Here is a 19,155-nt window from a genome sequence, read left to right on the forward strand (position 1 = left end):
TATTTGCTAGTGTGTTAAACATGTCTGATTCAGAGGAAGATATCTGTGCTATATGTGCTAAAGCCAAAGTGGAGCCCAATAGAAATTTATGTACTAACTGTATTGATGCTACTTTAAATAAAAGTCAATCTGTACAAATTGAACATATTTCACCAAACAACGAAGGGAGAGTTATGCCGACTAACTCGCCTCACGTGTCAGTACCTGTATCTCCCGCTCGGGAGGTGCGTGATATTGTAGCGCCGAGTACATCTGGGCGGCCATTACAAATCACATTACAGGATATGGCTACTGTTATGACTGAAGTTTTGGCTAAATTACCAGAACTAAGAGGTAAGCGTGATCACTCTGGGGTGAGAACAGAGTGCGCTGATAATATTAGGGCCATGTCAGACACTGCGTCACAATTTGCAGAACATGAGGACGGAGAGCTTCATTCTGCGGGTGACGGTTCTGATCCAAACAAACTGGATTCAGATATTTCAAATTTTAAATTTAAGCTGGAAAACCTCCGTGTATTACTAGGGGAGGTGTTAGCGGCTCTGAATGATTGTAACACAGTTGCAATACCAGAGAAAATGTGTAGGTTGGATAAATATTTTGCGGTACCGGCGAGTACTGACGTTTTTCCTATACCTAAGAGACTTACTGAAATTGTTACTAAGGAGTGGGATAGACCCGGTGTGCCGTTCTCACCCCCTCCGATATTTAGAAAGATGTTTCCAATAGACGCCACCACACGGGACTTATGGCAAACGGTCCCTAAGGTGGAGGGAGCAGTTTCTACTTTAGCTAAGCGTACCACTATCCCGGTGGAGGATAGCTGTGCCTTTTCAGATCCAATGGATAAAAAGTTAGAGGGTTACCTTAAGAAAATGTTTGTTCAACAAGGTTTTATATTGCAACCTCTTGCATGCATTGCGCCTGTCACGGCTGCAGCAGCATTTTGGTTTGAGTCTCTGGAAGAGACACTTGAATCAGTTCCATTAGATGAGATTACACACAAGCTTAAAGCCCTTAAGTTAGCTAACTCATTTATTTCAGATGCCGTAGTACATTTAACTAAACTTACGGCTAAGAATTCCGGATTCGCCATTCAGGCACGCAGAGCACTGTGGCTAAAATCCTGGTCAGCTGACGTTACTTCTAAATCTAAATTGCTTAATATACCTTTCAAAGGGCAGACCTTATTCGGGCCTGGGTTGAAAGAAATTATCGCTGACATTACAGGAGGTAAAGGCCATGCCCTGCCTCAAGACAGAGCCAAACCTAAGGCTAGACAGTCTAATTTTCGTTCCTTTCGTAATTTCAAAGCAGGAGCAGCATCAACTTCCTCTGCACCAAAACAGGAAGGAGCTGTTGCTCGCTACAGACAAGGCTGGAGACCTAACCAGTCCTGGAACAAGGGCAAGCAGGCCAGGAAACCTGCTGCTGCCCCTAAGACAGCATGAATCGAGGGCCCCCGATCCGGGAACGGATCTAGTGGGGGGCAGACTTTCTCTCTTCGCCCAGGCTTGGGCAAGAGATGTCCAGGATCCCTGGGCGTTAGAGATCATATCTCAGGGATACCTTCTAGACTTCAAATTCTCTCCCCCAAGAGGGAGATTTCATCTGTCAAGGTTGTCAACAAACCAAATAAAGAAAGAGGCGTTTCTACGCTGCGTACAAGATCTTTTATTAATGGGAGTGATCCATCCGGTTCCGCGGTCGGAACAAGGACAAGGGTTTTACTCAAATCTGTTTGTGGTTCCCAAAAAAGAGGGAACTTTCAGGCCAATCTTGGATTTAAAGATCCTAAACAAATTCCTAAGAGTTCCATCGTTCAAAATGGAAACTATTCGGACAATTTTACCCATGATCCAAAAGGGTCAGTACATGACCACAGTGGATTTAAAGGATGCTTACCTTCACATACCGATTCACAAAGATCATTACCGGTATCTAAGGTTTGCCTTTCTAGACAGGCATTACCAGTTTGTAGCTCTTCCATTCGGATTGGCTACGGCTCCGAGAATCTTCACAAAGGTTCTGTGTGCTCTTCTGGCGGTACTAAGACCGCGAGGAATTGCGGTAGCTCCGTACCTAGATGACATTCTGATACAAGCTTCAAGCTTTCAAACTGCCAAGTCTCATACAGAGTTAGTACTGGCATTTCTAAGGTCGCATGGATGGAAGGTGAACGAAAAGAAGAGTTCTCTCTTTCCACTCACAAGAGTTCCCTTCTTGGGGACTCTTATAGATTCTGTAGAAATGAAGATTTACCTGACAGAAGACAGGTTAACAAAGCTTCAAAATGCATGCCGTGTCCTTCATTCCATTCAACACCCGTCAGTAGCTCAATGCATGGAGGTGATCGGCTTAATGGTAGCAGCAATGGACATAGTACCCTTTGCACGTCTACATCTCAGACCGCTGCAATTGTGCATGCTAAGTCAGTGGAATGGGGATTACTCAGACTTGTCCCCTACTCTGAATCTGGATCAAGAGACCAGAAATTCTCTTCTATGGTGGCTTTCTCGGCCACATCTGTCCAGGGGGATGCCATTCAGCAGGACCGGACTGGACAATTGTAACAACAGACGCCAGCCTACTAGGTTGGGGCGCTGTCTGGAATTCTCTGAAGGCTCAGGGACAATGGAATCAGGAGGAGAGTCTCCTACCAATAAACATTCTGGAATTGAGAGCAGTTCTCAATGCCCTTCTGGCTTGGCCCCAGTTAACAACTCGGGGGTTCATCAGGTTTCAGTCGGACAACATCACGACTGTAGCTTACATCAACCATCAGGGAGGGACAAGAAGCTCCCTAGCAATGATGGAAGTATCAAAGATAATTCGCTGGGCAGAGTCTCACTCTTGCCACCTGTCAGCAATCCACATCCCGGGAGTGGAGAACTGGGAGGCGGATTTCTTAAGTCGTCAGACTTTTCATCCGGGGGAGTGGGAACTTCATCCGGAGGTCTTTGCCCAAATACTTCGACGTTGGGGCAAACCAGAGATAGATCTCATGGCGTCTCGACAGAACGCCAAGCTTCCTCGTTACGGGTCCAGATCCAGGGATCCGGGAGCGGTTCTGATAGATGCTTTGACAGCACCTTGGACCTACGGGATGGCTTATGTGTTTCCACCCTTCCCGATGCTTCCTCGATTGATTGCCAGAATCAAACAGGAGAGAGCATCAGTGATTCTAATAACGCCTGCATGGCCACGCAGGACTTGGTATGCAGATCTAGTGGACATGTCATCCTGTCCACCTTGGTCGCTACCTCTGAAACAGGACCTTCTGATCCAGGGTCCCTTCAAACATCAAAATCTAATTTCTCTGAAGCTGACTGCTTGGAAATTGAACGCTTGATTTTATCAAAACGTGGTTTTTCTGAGTCAGTTATTGATACCTTAATACAGGCTAGGAAGCCTGTTACCAGAAAGATTTACCATAAGATATGGCGCAAATACTTATATTGGTGCGAATCCAAGAGTTACTCATGGAGTAAGGTTAGGATTCCGAGGATATTGTCTTTTCTACAAGAAGGTTTAGAAAAGGGTTTATCCGCTAGTTCCTTAAAGGGACAGATTTCAACTCTGTCCATTCTTTTACACAAACGTCTGTCAGAAGTTCCGGACGTTCAAGCTTTTTGTCAGGCTTTAGCTAGGATCAAGCCTGTGTTTAAAACTGTTGCTCCACCATGGAGTTTGAACTTAGTTCTTAATGTTTTACAGAGGGGTTCCGTTTGAACCCCTTCATTCCATTGATATCAAGTTGTTATCTTGGAAAGTTCTGTTTTTAATGGCGATTTCCTCGGCTCGAAGAGTCTCTGAGTTATCTGCCTTACATTGTGATTCTCCTTATCTGATTTTTCATTCAGACAAGGTAGTTCTGCGTACTAAACCTGGGTTCCTACCTAAGGTGGTCACTAACAGGAATATCAATCAAGAGATTGTGGTTACATCTTTGTGTCCTAATCCTTCTTCGAAAAAGGAACGTCTGCTACACAATCTAGATGTAGTCCGTGCCCTGAAATTTTATCTACAGGCAACTAAGGATTTTCGACAAACGTCTTCCCTGTTTGTCGTTTATTCTGGTCAGAGGAGAGGTCAAAAAGCTTCGGCTACCTCTCTCTCCTTTTGGCTTCGTAGCATAATACGGTTAGCCTATGAGACTGCTGGACAGCAGCCTCCTGAAAGAATTACAGCACATTCTACTAGAGCTGTGGCTTCCACTTGGGCCTTTAAGAATGAGGCTTCTGTTGAACAGATTTGCAAGGCTGCAACTTGGTCTTCTCTTCATACTTTTTCCAAATTTTACAAATTTGACACTTTTGCTTCTTCGGAGGCTGTTTTTGGGAGAAAGGTTCTTCAGGCAGTGGTTCCTTCCGTATAAAGAGCCTGCCTGTCCCTCCCGTCATCCGTGTACTTTAGCTTTGGTATTGGTATCCCATAAGTAATGGATGATCCGTGGACTGGATACACTTAACAAGAGAAAACATAATTTATGCTTACCTGATAAATTTATTTCTCTTGTAGTGTATCCAGTCCACGGCCCGCCCTGTCACTTTAAGGCAGGTAATTTTTCCATTAAACTACAGTCACCACTGTACCCTATGGTTTTCCTTTCTCTGCATGTTTTCGGTCGAATGACTGGTAATGGCAGTTGGGGGGGAGCTGTATAGCAGCTCTGCTGGGTGAATCCTCTTGCACTTCCTGTTGGGGAGGAGTTAATATCCCATAAGTAATGGATGATCCGTGGACTGGATACACTACAAGAGAAATAAATTTATCAGGTAAGCATAAATTATGTTTTTATTAGGGGGCTTAGATTAGGTGTAAGTAGCTTAAAATTATTGTAATATTTTTTAAATGTTTGTAACTTTTTATTTTTTGTAACTTAGTTTTTTTAATTTTTTGTACTTTAGTTAGTTTATTTAATTGTATTTAATTTGATGTTATTTGTAGCTAATTGATTTAATTAATTTAATGATAGTATAGTGTTAGGTTTAATTGTAGTTTAGGATTTATTTTACAGGTAATTTTGTATTTCTTTTAGCTAGGTATTCTAACTAGCTAAAATAAATACAAAGTTACCTGTAAAATAAATATAAATCCTAAAATAGCTACAATGTAATTATTTATTACATTGTAGCTATCTTAGGGTTTATTTTACAGGTAAGTATTTAGTTTTAAATAGGAATAATTTAGTTAATGATAGTGCAGTGTAATTGTAACTTAGGTTAGGATTTATTTTACAGGTTAATTTGTCTTTATTTTAACTAGGTAGCTATTAAATAGTTAATAACTATTTAATAGCTATTGTACCTAGTTAAAATAAATTGAAATTTGCCTGTAAAATAAAAATAAATCCTAAGATAGCTACAATATAATTATTATTTATATTGTAGCTATATTAGGGTTTATTTTAAAGGTAAGTATTTAGTTTTAAATAGGATTAATTTAGTTAATAAGAGTTATAAAATTTAGATGTATTTAATTAATATTTAAGTTAGGGGGGGTTAGGGTTAGACTTAGGTTTAGGGGTTAATAATTTTATTATAGTGGCGGCGGTGTGGGGGGGCAGGATAGGGGTTAATAAATGTATTATAGGTGGCGACGGTGTAGGGGGGGCAGGATAGGGGTTAATAAATTGATTATAGGTGGCGACGGTTTAAGGGGGCAGATTAGGGGTTAATAAGTATAATATAGTGGCGGCGGGGTCCGGGATTGGCAGGATAGGGGTTAATAAATTTATTATAGGTGGCGGCGGTATAGGGGGGCAGGATAGAGGTAACTAAGTATAATGTAGGTGGCGGCGGGGTCCGGGAGCGGCGGTTTATGGGTTAATACATTTATTATAGTAGTGGCAGGGTCTAGGAGCGGCGGTTTAGGGGTTAATAACTTTATTTAGTTGCGGGGGGCTCCGGGGGCACCGGTATAGGGGGTAGAACAGTGTAGTTTAGTGTGGGTGCTTAGTGACAGGCTAGCAATAAAGCTGGGAAAAAGCCGAAGAGCAGCGAGATCGGATGAGTGATAACTATCACAGTCAGCTGCTCATTGCCCCGTACTTGGTGCACAGCTTTTTGACAGCTTTATTGATAACTTTGACGAGCGTATTCAGGTCTGCGGCGGCGATGGTTGGAAAGCTTAGGCGGGCGTATTGGGGCCGGCGAAGGCAGGCAAGTAGACACGTTGATAACTAGAGGCCAAAGTAGTTTGCAGGAGGGTAATCTTTCTGCCTGAAAACTTCCTGTTTGAAATTGTGCTTTGTGGTTTAAGCTAATCCACTATTATGTGTCCCTTGTGAGTGCTGTTTTCCAATGTTTCCCTAGCTGACTAAGAACATGTCCTATTCTGTCTTCAAGTTGCAGACCTGTCCCATTTTTACTAAGACTCTGTCTTGTCCATAAGTTGCTGATCCAGTTTTTACTAAGATCCTGTCCTCTTCTTGCTTCAGTAAATTTTTTTCTTATCAGTTAAAGGATTACTTTCTGTTATAATTTTTAAGCTAAACAACTAACATATTAAAGTTAATAAACATTAATTAAAACCTACTGACCTATATTTTCTCCAAAATGAAGTTTCATAACGTTCTAAAAGTTTTATCTTTTATTCGCCGATGATGTCACGTTATCCTGCCCACTATTTTCAGCACTGCATGTTCAAAATACTTAAACCAATAACTTTGTGTTTAAAGCGCCATTTTGAAACCTAGGTATTGTAAACGGATTGGTACAGAGCAAAGGATACCCACGGAGTGGGTTTGGAAAACAATTAAATTTGCAGACAAGATTTCTGATATACGGTAGCGATATGTTAATGAAATGCTATTGATAAAAAGCGTATTTGGGGTAGTTAGTTAGAAAATAGAAAATATTTACTTACAGTGGCCCTTTAATAAAGCTTCTCACATCTTATTTATTTATTTTTTCAATGCATGACTTTAATATGATTGGGTATGTGAGAGATGGAGTAGCATCTGAGTGGTTTTATAATTTGTTAAATAAGTTTTTTGTAGACTTGATGTTTTGTGCTGGGGTATAGCATGGTTAGTGGAGTTACTGTGCATCTACTGAAATAGCAGTTTCTGTTCTACACTGGTAAATAGCTATTTGACAAATATTTATCTAATTGTGGACTGCATATGCTTAAACAGTTTATTATACTCATTTTTTTGTGTTGCTGTGTTGTATTTGGAGAAGAAAGTGAATTAAAGGGATATGCTTGGGTTGCACAGCCACAGCAAACTGTAACAGTGCACTTTGCTGTGCAATTTTTTTTTTAAATCAGTGCCCCATGCCTTGGTAGCTATTCTGTATGGACAGCCCAAGTGTAAGCAGAGTATGCAGATAGTGCCAGTGTTAAAGAAAAAAAATGAAAAAAAAATGTTTTACCTGTGTGTGTCTCTCTCCCCCTCTCTCTCCTTCTCTCCCTCTTTCTCTTACTCACTCTCGCTTTCTCTCCCCCTCTCTCTTCCTTTCTCTCTTCTTCTCCCTTCCTCTCTTTTCTTCTCCCTTCCACTCTCTCTTGTTCTCCCTTCCTCTCTCTTTTCCTTTCCCTCCCTCTATCTTCCTCTCCCTCTCTTGTCCTCTCCCTCCCCTCTCTTGTCCTCTCCCTCCCCTGTCCTCTTCTTGCCTCCCTCCCTTGTCCTCTCCCTCCCTCCCTCTCCTGTCCTCTCCCTCCCCCTCCTGTCCTCTCTCTCCCCTCTCCCTTCCTCCCTCCCCTCTCCTGTCCCTCCGTCCCCTCCCCTTCCTCCCTCCCCTCTCTTGTCCTCTCCCTCCCTCCCTCCCCTGTCCTCTTCTTCCCTCCCTCCGTTGTCCTCTCCCTCCCTCCCTCTCCTCTCATGTCCTCTCCCTCCCCTCTCCCTTCCTCCGTCCCCTCCCCTCTCCCTCCCACCCCTCTCCTGTCCCTGCCCTCTCCTGTCCCTCCCTCCACTCTCTTGTTCTCTCCCTCTCTTGCCTCTCCTGTCCTCTCACCTCCCTCTGCTCTCCTGTCCTCTCCCTCCCTCCCCTCTCTTGTCCTCTCTCTCCCTCCCCTCTCTTGTCCTCTCTCTCCCTCCCCTCTCTTGTCCTCTCCCTCCCCTGTCCTCTTCTTGCCTCCCTCCCTTGTGTTCTCCCTCCCTCCCCTCTCCTGTCCTCTCCCACCCCTCTCCCTTCCTCCCTCCCCTCTCCTGTCGCTATGTCCCCTCCCATCTTCCTCCCTCCCCTCTCTTGTCCTCTCCCTCCCTCCCCCGTCCTCTTCTTCCCTCCCTCCCTTGTCCTCTCCCTCCCTTGTCCTCTCCCTCCCTCTCCCCTCTCCCTTCCTCCCTCCCCTCTCCTGTCCCTCCGTCCCCTCCCCTCTCCCTCCCACCCCTCTCCTGTCCCTGCCCTCTCCTGTCCCTCCCTCCACTCTCTTGTCCTCTCCCTCTCTTGCCTCTCCTGTCCTCTCACCTCCCTCTGCTCTCCTGTCCACTCCCTCCCTCCCCTCTCTTGTCCTCTCCCTCCCCTGTCCTCTCCCTTCCCAAAGGTTCGCCATCACTGTTCTAGAGCCTCAGCACCATAGGTGTCCAGGTGTGCAGACAATATGGCACTCCTCTCTTCCTCTATAAAAGCCATTTTGTATGCCCAACATATTTTTTACCAATATATAATTACTGCTTTAATTTCTGAAGACACACTTAGGTGACCCTTTACCTTGAACCTCTTCCATTCCAGTTCCTCATTGTCAAGCAGGTAGCTTGAGCTGGAACATCCTTAGTTTAATTTATGTCTACCTCCTCATACTATACGATATAGGTATTTGTAATGTTTATGCTATTGTATTATCCAATCATGCCTAACTGGTTGACATTTTATACATAACCGCTTGCTATAATAATAATAATAATAATATAAAACAATTTTAATTATGAGAGATGTCACACACATGAAAGTTCCACGTCGTCATATCTTTTCTTAAAGGGACAGTCTCGTCAAAATTAAACTTTCATGATTCAGATAGGGCATGCAATTTTAAACAACTTTTCAATCGACTTTTATCATTACATTTGCCTTGTTTCCTTGGTGATATTTTTGAAAAGCTAAACCTAGGTAGGTTCAAACTGATTTCTAAACCGGTTTTTTTTTTTTTTTTTTGCTCTATTGACTTCTATGGGGGAATTACGTTAACGCAATAGCAATATTCTAAAGTCGGCTTTTTGCGGACAGCAGGTTAGCGCTCGTGCAAAAACAGTTTATTTTCAGCTTGTAATACGAGCGCTACCGACTCTCGCAAAAAGCTTAATTCTAGTGAAGTTTGCGCGAGTGGAAGCATTAAATACCACTCCAATTGTAATCTGGCACAATTATGTAATATGTCAGATAATCAAAAGTGTTAGAGTAACTCTCAAATCATGTAGGTACTTTCTTTTTTGCTTCATATTTGTTCAGAATATATCCATTTGGGGATCTACAACAAAAAGAATTTATGTGGGAATTTCTGACTTTTGTTTCGCTTGACAAACCACTGTTCCAAATGAAGTGCTGTGGTTTGGATGGTATTTTGTTGACAAATCTAATAATTTGGCAGAGAAATGCTAAGATGTGATGTTTTCCTTTCCAAATGTGAGAAACCCAGCACAGTGATCCAACATGTAAGGAAATATGTTAGAATACTAAAGTTTAGTTGAGGTTGGGAGCCCCTTAAAGGAATATTTAACCTAAAGGGTCAGTTTACACCAGAATTGTTATTATTTAAAAAGATAGATAATCCCTTTATTACCTATTCCCCAGTTTTGCATAATCAACACAGTTATATTAATATATGTTTTACCTCTGTGATCACCTTCTTTCTAAGCCTCTGCAGACTGCCCTCTTATCTCAGTGCTTTTGACAGACATGCAGTTTAGCCAATCAGTGCAGACTCCTAAATAACACCAAGGGAGTGAGCACAGTGTTATCTATTTGACACACATGAACTAGTACTGTCTAACTGTGAAAAACGTTCAAAATGCTCTGAGTTAAGAGGGATGAAATATAACCAGTTTTGCCACCTACTTCATTTGTCCCCTTTCAAGAATATTTTTTTAGATCCCTGACTCCATTTGAGCAGTTGTGACAATTGGACTCTCCCCTCAGAAATTCACTATTGTTATCCAAGAAAATTCTGTTGGAAGTGTTAAGACACAGCCTACCCTCCTATGTGTCTAGCTGGCAGAGGGAGCTGGGAAGGCACATAATCTATACTTGTAGTAAAAATTGTCCACATTGGCGAAATACATAGGGCCGATGATCAAAAGTTTGCAACCAAAAGCATAAAAAAACAGGTTTAGCCTTGCAGGGAAAGTCTTGTAGTTATCAAAGAAAATTGACTGTCCCTGCTTGTGGCAAGATGACTCCCATAAAAATTGAGAGCTTTCTCCTATTTTAAAGTTTGCAATGGAGGAGGCAGTACACAGGGAGAAACCAGCGTATGCTTACACTTTAATATTATTCCTAATATATATCAAAATATGCGGTTTTTCACTGCACTGTACCTGAAATTCACTGTTATTTTTGTATGCATAGGTTTTCCTTTTAGAGTAATTAGTGTTTTGAGTATTTTAACAAAATCTTGCCACCTTTTAACTGACAAGAAAATGTTTAGATAATTACGTTGGGAATCGAGAGACAATTTCATACACGTTCAGCCCATTTTACCAAAAACACAATTATGCTTTGTATTTTGTACTTATAATTACAAATTTCTATGTGTTTTTTTGCACATCCAGTGTACTTAAATGATGATTTATGCTGTGCATATTTAATACAATTTATTCCTGTGTGATTTTACTTTTTTGATACAATATAATTTTTTAACAACTAGAAAAACTAATTGTATAAGGAATACAATAGGATTCACAGCAGAGATTACCACAGATTTAGTATCATATAAACTCCAAATAGAAGATTCAGGTAAGGATTATATCAAATATTTTAAAAAGTTCCATGTCATTCATAACTTAATATCTTTATTAATATACCTAGGAACCAACATTCACACAAAAGTAGCGAAAAAAAGTTTAAAAACACTTAAACCCAGTCTTGTAATAATTAGTATGCTGAGAGATCATGTAATTAACAAGTGCCTGCTGGCCAATATCTAAAGTAAGCTAAGCCCTTACAATCCAAGGGCTGATTTAACTTTTAACTTATATTCTAAGCAGGCACCCAAAGAGAGCTATTATTTGAGAACACTGTCAGTTAGACAAGGGTAAGCAAGTTAAAAACGGCAGACAGGAGAGACAGAGCTACTCCTGCTGGACCCCTGACGCACGTTTCACAGAACGCTTCCTCAGAGGGGGTGCAGGCCGCCGCTACTCGGCGTTATTTAAGATCATATAGAGCCCACCTTCCTAACACAATAGGTTGCCCATTACCGATGCCAGGTATTTGATTCGTTCAGAGATCCGTCAGTCAGTGCTGTTTGTTCTGTTTGTGTGAATGTTGGTTCCTAGGTATATTAATAAAGATATTAAGGTATGAATGACATGGAACTTTTTAAAATATTTGATATAATCCTTACCTGAATCTTCTATTTGGAGTTTATATGATACTAAATCTGTGGTAATCTCTGCTGTGAATCCTATTGTATTCCTTATACAATTAGTTTTTCTAGTTGTTTAGTTCTGTCTCTGAGATCCCACACCAGATATGGATCCCATTTGGTAATATTTTATATAACATATAGGTACATATATATGTGTTGTAATTCTAATATAAGGGACCATTTCTGTTATTACTTAACTCCAATTATCCCCCCAAAAACCTCTAATTCTACAATATAATTTTTGGTGAACACATTTTGTTAGGATTTTTGATGCACCTGAACAATAAAAAAAATTCCTAGATAGTTTTGTGTGAATGTTTCAATTATTCATTTTGTATGATTTTTAAATTACAAATTTCATTGTGCACATTTGTAATGTATGCACCTTTGAATGCTGCTAAAATACTGATTGCTTGATATTGGAAATCCAGCACTCTTCTGTTGTGGATGGAACAGGTCAAGAATACTCTGCCCCTAGAGGAATATCGATATTTTAGGCTCAGACAATTAAATACGTTTATATAATATTATTAGGAAAATCTACTAGGAAGGCCCTTGAGGATGCAGGGGTGGGCGAGTGGCCGGCTGTTTGGGGGGCCTCTCACATCTACTATTTGTATGCAATGTGCCCTCTAGCATCTTGGATTCTTATGCCCCCAGCTTACAGCTGCTGGGCTTACCTGCCCCCTTTCTGAAATAATGCTGTGAGTTAAATGGGAGCCACAGCAAACAGATGTAAAGAGCGCTTGTTTAGCTTAAACCCAAAAAGGATACATTTCGGATCCAAAAATAGACAGATAAATATATTATATATTATAATGTATTACATCTATAAATAACATGCAGAGTATGTACAAATAATGAAAGTACGGCAATATGAAAGTGATATTTATCCTAAAAATTCTATATTTATTAGGGAACAAAACATATGCAAGAGAAGCAAAAATTATATGTGTATATGTAAACCTTATGCATGTGTTAAAAAATAAAGTTGGCCAATTTAGTTAAAATAAATCCAACTGATGGATCCATATGTACAAAAAATGTCTTAGTGAGATAATAGTAGTAAAATACTCAATGTGCAAATATATCTAAAAGTTAATTAACACATGAAAATAGGCACCAAAGTCAGTATCTGTAATGGGCACAAACTTTGTGTGTATTTATTTTTCTTTTTTAAGTACAGTGTGTGTTGGTAGCTGAGAGAGCTTGTAGGCAGGAGAGCTCCAACAAATGGACGTGGTCACTTGTACCGTAGGGCGTGATCTGCAGTGAAACTGGAGCTCTATAAGGGAGAGCGTGGTTATAGCCAGACAACAATACGAGGTGGGCATTTGTTTTGTTTATGGGTGTAGTTATGGGCGTGGCTGCACCTGATTGTCTCTCATCGTATCTCCGCCTAGTTCCTGGTTCGGGTCTCACACTGACCCATCAGATTATATGTCCGGAGCCCCAAATGGAGTCTGCCTGTCACCTATCACCAGGACCACCGGACTTAGCTACAACCTTACGTGCAAGGTGTTTATAGAAAGATACTGTGCTTTTTTGTATACACTGTCTGGTGGGTGCTAATTTGTACCAACTGTGTGCGAGCTTGGGGCTTATGCATATATAGAGTGCACGCATATTTGCCTCAGGCGAATAGAATATCTATGCACAAGAAACTGATGTATGAGCACTGTATATAAGGCTTATACATATTCACTGTGTGTGCTTAGGGCTGTGTCTGAAAATATCAAGTGTTTATAAACATGTTACTTATCCCCCTTTGAATACTGTATTCAGAACTTTGGTTTTCTTCTTCTTAAAAAAAAAAAAAAAAAAAAAAAAAAAGGGCACGGCTGGTTTCAAATATCATCATGTGATGGTACTTATGTGTGTGCTCTGTGTACCATGCCAGTGCTGTGCTGCTCACCATATGCTAAGGATAGACATGTAACTCAATAGAACAGGGGAGGGCTGTACATTTTTAGCCATTTTGGTCTTCTTTTGGCTGAAATTGGAATTGCACATTTTCGCGGCCCAAATCAGAATCAGATTTAACCGTTTTTTTGTTTGTTACCAATTATCAAGCTAAAGTATAGTCCTAGAAAACTATTATTATATGCAAAACAGTAAGTCAAGTAATGAACTCAAACAGCAGCTCTAGGCTGGCATCAAATTTGAAATATGCTACACAATAATTTTACCGAAAATAAAAGGCAAAAAACTAAATAACCAAAAATGCCATTTTCGGCCGAAACTTTCTGCGGCCGAAATTTTGGTGCATCCCTAATTCACACATTGAGTATTTTTATACTATTATCTCACTAAGAAATTGTTTGTATATATAGATCCATAAGTTTGATTTATTTTAACTAAGATGGTCAACTTTAGTTTTTTACTAATGTAAAAGGTTTACATATACACATTTTTTTTTTAATTTAATTTTTTTTTTGCTTTTCTTGCATATGTTTTGTTCCCTAATAAATATAGAATTTTTGGGATTAATATCACATTCTCATTGCCACACTTTCATCAATTGTACATACCCTTCATGTTATTTATATATGTAATCCATCTCTATATAATATATATTCATCTGTCTATTTTTGGATCCAAAATTGATTCTTTTTGGGTTTAAAGGGACAGTCTACACCAGAATTGTTATTGTTTTAAAAGATAGATAATCCCTTTTTTACTCATTCCCCAGTTTTGCATAATCAACAGTTATATTTATATATTTTTTACCTCTGTGATTATCTTGTATATAAGCCTCTGCAAACTTCCCCTTTATTTCAGTTCTTTTGACAGACTTGCAATTTAGCCAATCAGTGATGGCTCCCAGGTAACTTCACGTGCATGAGCACAGTGTTATCTATATGAAAAACATGAACTAACACCCTCTAGTGGTGAAAAACCTGTTAAAATGCATTCTTAAGAGGCGGCCTTCAAGGTCTAAGAAATTAGCATATGAACCTCCTAGGTTTAGCTTTCAACTAAGAATACCAAGACAACAAAGAAAAATTGGTGATAAAAGTAAATTGGAAAATTGTTTAAAATTACATGCTCTATCTGAATCATGAAAGTTTTTTTTTTTGGACTAGACTGTCCCTTTAAGCTAAACAAGTGCTCTTTACATCTGTTTATTGTTACCTTTAGGATATTTTAAAGGGGAATATCTTTTTTTTGCAGAGAGCATACCCAGCTAGGGCACTTAATAGGAGTTTTTTTCTTTTAACCTTTTAGTTAAATGAGAGCCCCTGACCTCTCCTATATATGTTGTGACGGTTTTCTATCCAGTTTCCCATTTGTGGTTTCAGGATGCCAATGGAGGTCTGCTTAAAGGAGTGAGGCATGGAGACTGTCTTATTGGTTAAACTTTATATGACACTCAGGGACACTTAGAGGCAAACGATAATTTGTTATACTTTATGATTTCTGTGATCCTTTATGGTTGTAAATTTGCTTAATGTTTATTTTGTTAAGAGTACTTTACAAGTCTTGTATAGCTTGTTCTGGTAATCTTTGTATACCGATTTATGTTAACCAACATATTCTTATAATAAAAATATACTTTGAATTTATTTATTTTTTTGCCACATTTTATAGCCAAAAAGATTCAAAAGTTTGAACTATTTTCTAATCTTACATAAATCATTAAACAAAAATCTATATTATTTAAATTATATTTTAAAATCTTTCCATACAAATACTGTATTTGATCTTTTAATTTAAAAATATTATTTTAATATTCTAAAAAATAAATCTCAAAACATCAAGGAGACTTTTTTTTTATTAATAATAAACTATTTCTCTTAAAACAATTGAAAACTTTAGGAGCCAAAGTTTAAAAACATTATTAAAATTGAAAACACACTCCCTAGTGTGTAAACCTAGCATTTTATTGGATATTGTTACAATAAGATGGTGACAAAAGTAAAAATAGGCCAAAAATACTTTTTGAGAAGGAAAAAGGGAAGGCATTAGTGCAATGAATAATTTAGAATGATTGTACACTGAGTTATGAAAATAATAGATGAAAGTAAATACACACGCAGAAACAAGCAGTACAAGTTCAAGCTTAATATCTCTGATAACTAAATTTATATTCTCTTTCTGAGGTAAATTAAAGCATATTCCACTAGAGTGGAATGCAATAAATTGCAGTGTCATTGAAAAGGTTATAAAGCTTATAGCTTTTTCATTTTTTTTAATACTTTGTAATACTTTCTGAACATTTTCAACAAGAAAACATCAAAATCAATAATAATGTAAAAAATATTGTGGGGTCCATAGCTTTAAATCTTACACTTTGGGTCCCTTTAAGAATTCTCACCAATACTTCTATTTCTCTGGTGGATTTCTAAAAAGTCACTTTTTGCCCTGAAAACCGGTTGTCTCGCTATGGGACGTAGACTGCATTTTCGTATTGGATAGAGATGCATACATTACAGAAGACCACAATAAAAATAGTAATTTCAAAATCTTACAAAACAAATAATTGATTTATTCACACAAAAATATTGAGGAAAAGATTTGTATTGTTAAGGTGCCTAAAAATTGTAACACAATTGTTTAGAAAAAATAGTTTTTTTTATCAAAAATGTAAAATTTGTATGTAAATTATTCAGGAATACATTGTGTTAAATATGCATAGCGTAAATCATAACTAAACTGGATGTGCCAAAAAAAAAACCTAGAAATGTTTACAGAATACAAAGTGTAATTGTTTTTTTCTTAAAATGGGCTTCTCTCTCTCTCTCTCTCTCTCTCTCTCTCTCAGCTGTGCGCTTTCTAAGGCCAAGTGTTTGTCTGTACTGCGCATGACGGCTTCAGACAAACACTTGCCTTTTATAATATAGGATATGCAATCTTTTGTTTTATAAACATGGCGCTAAGCCAATGTTATATAATTCTGCACTATGTGCAGAATTATATAACATTAGTTTGTAGGTTTACTGTCCCTTTAACGACCATGATGTACCCTTTACGTCACTGGTTGTTAAGGGTTTTTCCAAACCATAATAGAGAGGGTCTCGATGTGAGCTGCAGGACCGCACTATTATGACCTCCCTACCTGCTGCAGGCATCATGGAAAAAAGCAATACCCATTCAAGGACCAGCGACGTACCCTGTAGGGGTAAGGGGTTAAGGTATAGTGCACTGAAGAAAGCTAATATTTATCTGTATTAAGCATAATATGAAAGTTTAAACATACGCTGAGTTCTTCCTGTGTACTTTGTCCTCCAATGCAAACTTTTGTCTCCCCTTTGTCTCCCCTTATTTCTAGGGGAGACATCTCACCACTCACAGGGAAAGCCCCTTTTTATAGAATTCCATGAGGGCAGGCCCTGCGAGTGTTGGTGTGGAAGATCACATGTAGACTGGGAATTATTTTAGAATCGGCCCCTATGTAAGATATCAGTCAATGCAGTGAAAATTCAGATCATGTTGCTTAAAGGGACAATGAACCCAATTTTTTTCTTTTGTGATTCAGATAGAGCATGCCATTTTAAGCAACTTTCTAATTTACTCCTATTATCAATTTTTCTTCGTTCTCTTGCTATCTTTATTTGAAATAGAAGGCATCTAAGCTATTTTTTTGGTTTAGCACCATGGACAGCACTTGTTTATTGGTGGGTACATTTATCCACCAATCAGCAAGAACAACCCAAGTTGTTCACCAAAAATGGGCCGGCATCTAAACTTACATCCTTGCATTTCAAATAAAGATACCAAGAGAATGAAGAAAATTTGATAATAAGAGTAAATTAGAAAGTTACGTAAAAATGCATGCTCTATCTGAATCACGAAAGAAAAAAATTTGGGTTCAGTGTCCCTTTAGTTCAGGTGTATAATTTTTTTTTACAGGCATAAAATTAATTATAAGTAGATATTTGTTTGCTGAAAATACATAGTAACATTTTCTTAATATTTTTTTTATATTCTTCATTGTATAAATGAAAAACAAGATAAACTGACCATACTCAAGTTTTATGTTGAGCTTTTCATAAATGTTTAAATTTTTTTTTTTAATTTTTTTATTTTAATTTAGAGCAATCTCAATCATTCAAGGAAAATAATAATTTTTCAATTACCTAAAATTGAGAACCCTCACAAATCCTATTCCAATCCAAATGATAAAAAAAAATCAACTATATTTGCACAAAATGTGTTATGTCTTTAAAGGGACAGTCAACACCAGAATTTTTGTTGTTTTAAAAGATAAATAATCCCTTAATTACCCATTCCTTAGTTTTGTATGAGCCTCTAGAGACTGTCCCCTTATTTCAGTTCTTTTGACAGGCTTGCATTTTAGCCAATCAGTGCTCACTCCTCTGTAAATTCACGTGCATGTGCTCAATGTTGTCTATATGAAACACATGAACTAACGCCCTCTAGTGATGAAAAACTGTCAAATGCAGAGGCGGCCTTCAAGATCTAATAAATTAGCATATTAACCTTCTAGGTTTAGCTTTCAACTAAGGATACCAAGAGAACAAAGCAAAACTGGTGATAAAAATAAATTGGAAAGTTGTTTAAAATTACATGCCCTATTTGAATCATGAAAGTTTTTTTGGACTTGACTGTCTCTTTAAGACTATTACCCTGCTAAAAATCTTCATCATTGTTGCGAGATGACACATTGCCAAACATTTCACTGTTTGGCTGACATTCTCACCATGATCACTTCACAATTCGACAAACACAATAACCTACTTGTATCAAAAAGTTCAGTTAGCATCTTTACAATACAAAACATTCTCATGAATAAAATATTAAATAGTGAACTTTTTATTTTCCCATTAAGAATGAACACAAATTTGAGAGCTGAGAAAGTTATTTTAAATACCAAATTATTAAAGATTAAAATATGCTACAATATATAATGGCACTGATAATTCTGCATCATTTTATAATTAACATTAAAACGTCCACAATGTTAAATCATAAACTTGCATTTTAGTTGTAGAACTATGTCCATTAGCCATTTTAACCAATCGAATGCTATGTTTTACTTTTAGTTAGTTTGATTATTTAGAGTTTAACAGGTTTTCGACATTTTATTGCATACATAATTTGAAGGCTGCAGACATCCTCAAACTTTGCCCTCCAGAGGTTTTGGAAATACATTTCCCATGATGCTCAGCCAGCATATCAGCTGGCTGAGCATCATGGGAAATGTAGTTCCAAAAAACCTCTGGAGGGCCAAGTTTGAGGATGTCTGGGCGAAAGAAACAATGTAAGAAAATCCAAAATGTATCTATCAGAATTCGGATAGAGCATCTGATTTTAAACAACTTTCCAAATTACTTCTACTATCAGTTTTGTTTCATTCCATTAGTATCCTTTGTTGAAGGATGAGAAATGCACTACTGGGAGCTAGTTTAACACATCTGGTGAACCAATGACAAGAGGCATTTATGTGCAGCTACCAATCAGCAGCTAGCTCCCAGCAGTGCATTGCTGCTTTCGAGCTTACCTAGGTATTGTTTTCAACTAAGGATATCAAAAGAATGAAGCAAATTAGATAATAAAAGTAAATTGGAAAAGTTGTTTAAAATTACATGATCGGTCTGGATCATGAAAGTAACTCTGGGGATTTATGTCCCTTTAACTCAAACATTGCTGCTTCTAATGGAT

This window comes from Bombina bombina, chromosome 5 (genome assembly GCF_027579735.1).
Source record: "Bombina bombina isolate aBomBom1 chromosome 5, aBomBom1.pri, whole genome shotgun sequence".
NCBI lineage: Eukaryota > Metazoa > Chordata > Amphibia > Anura > Bombinatoridae > Bombina > Bombina bombina.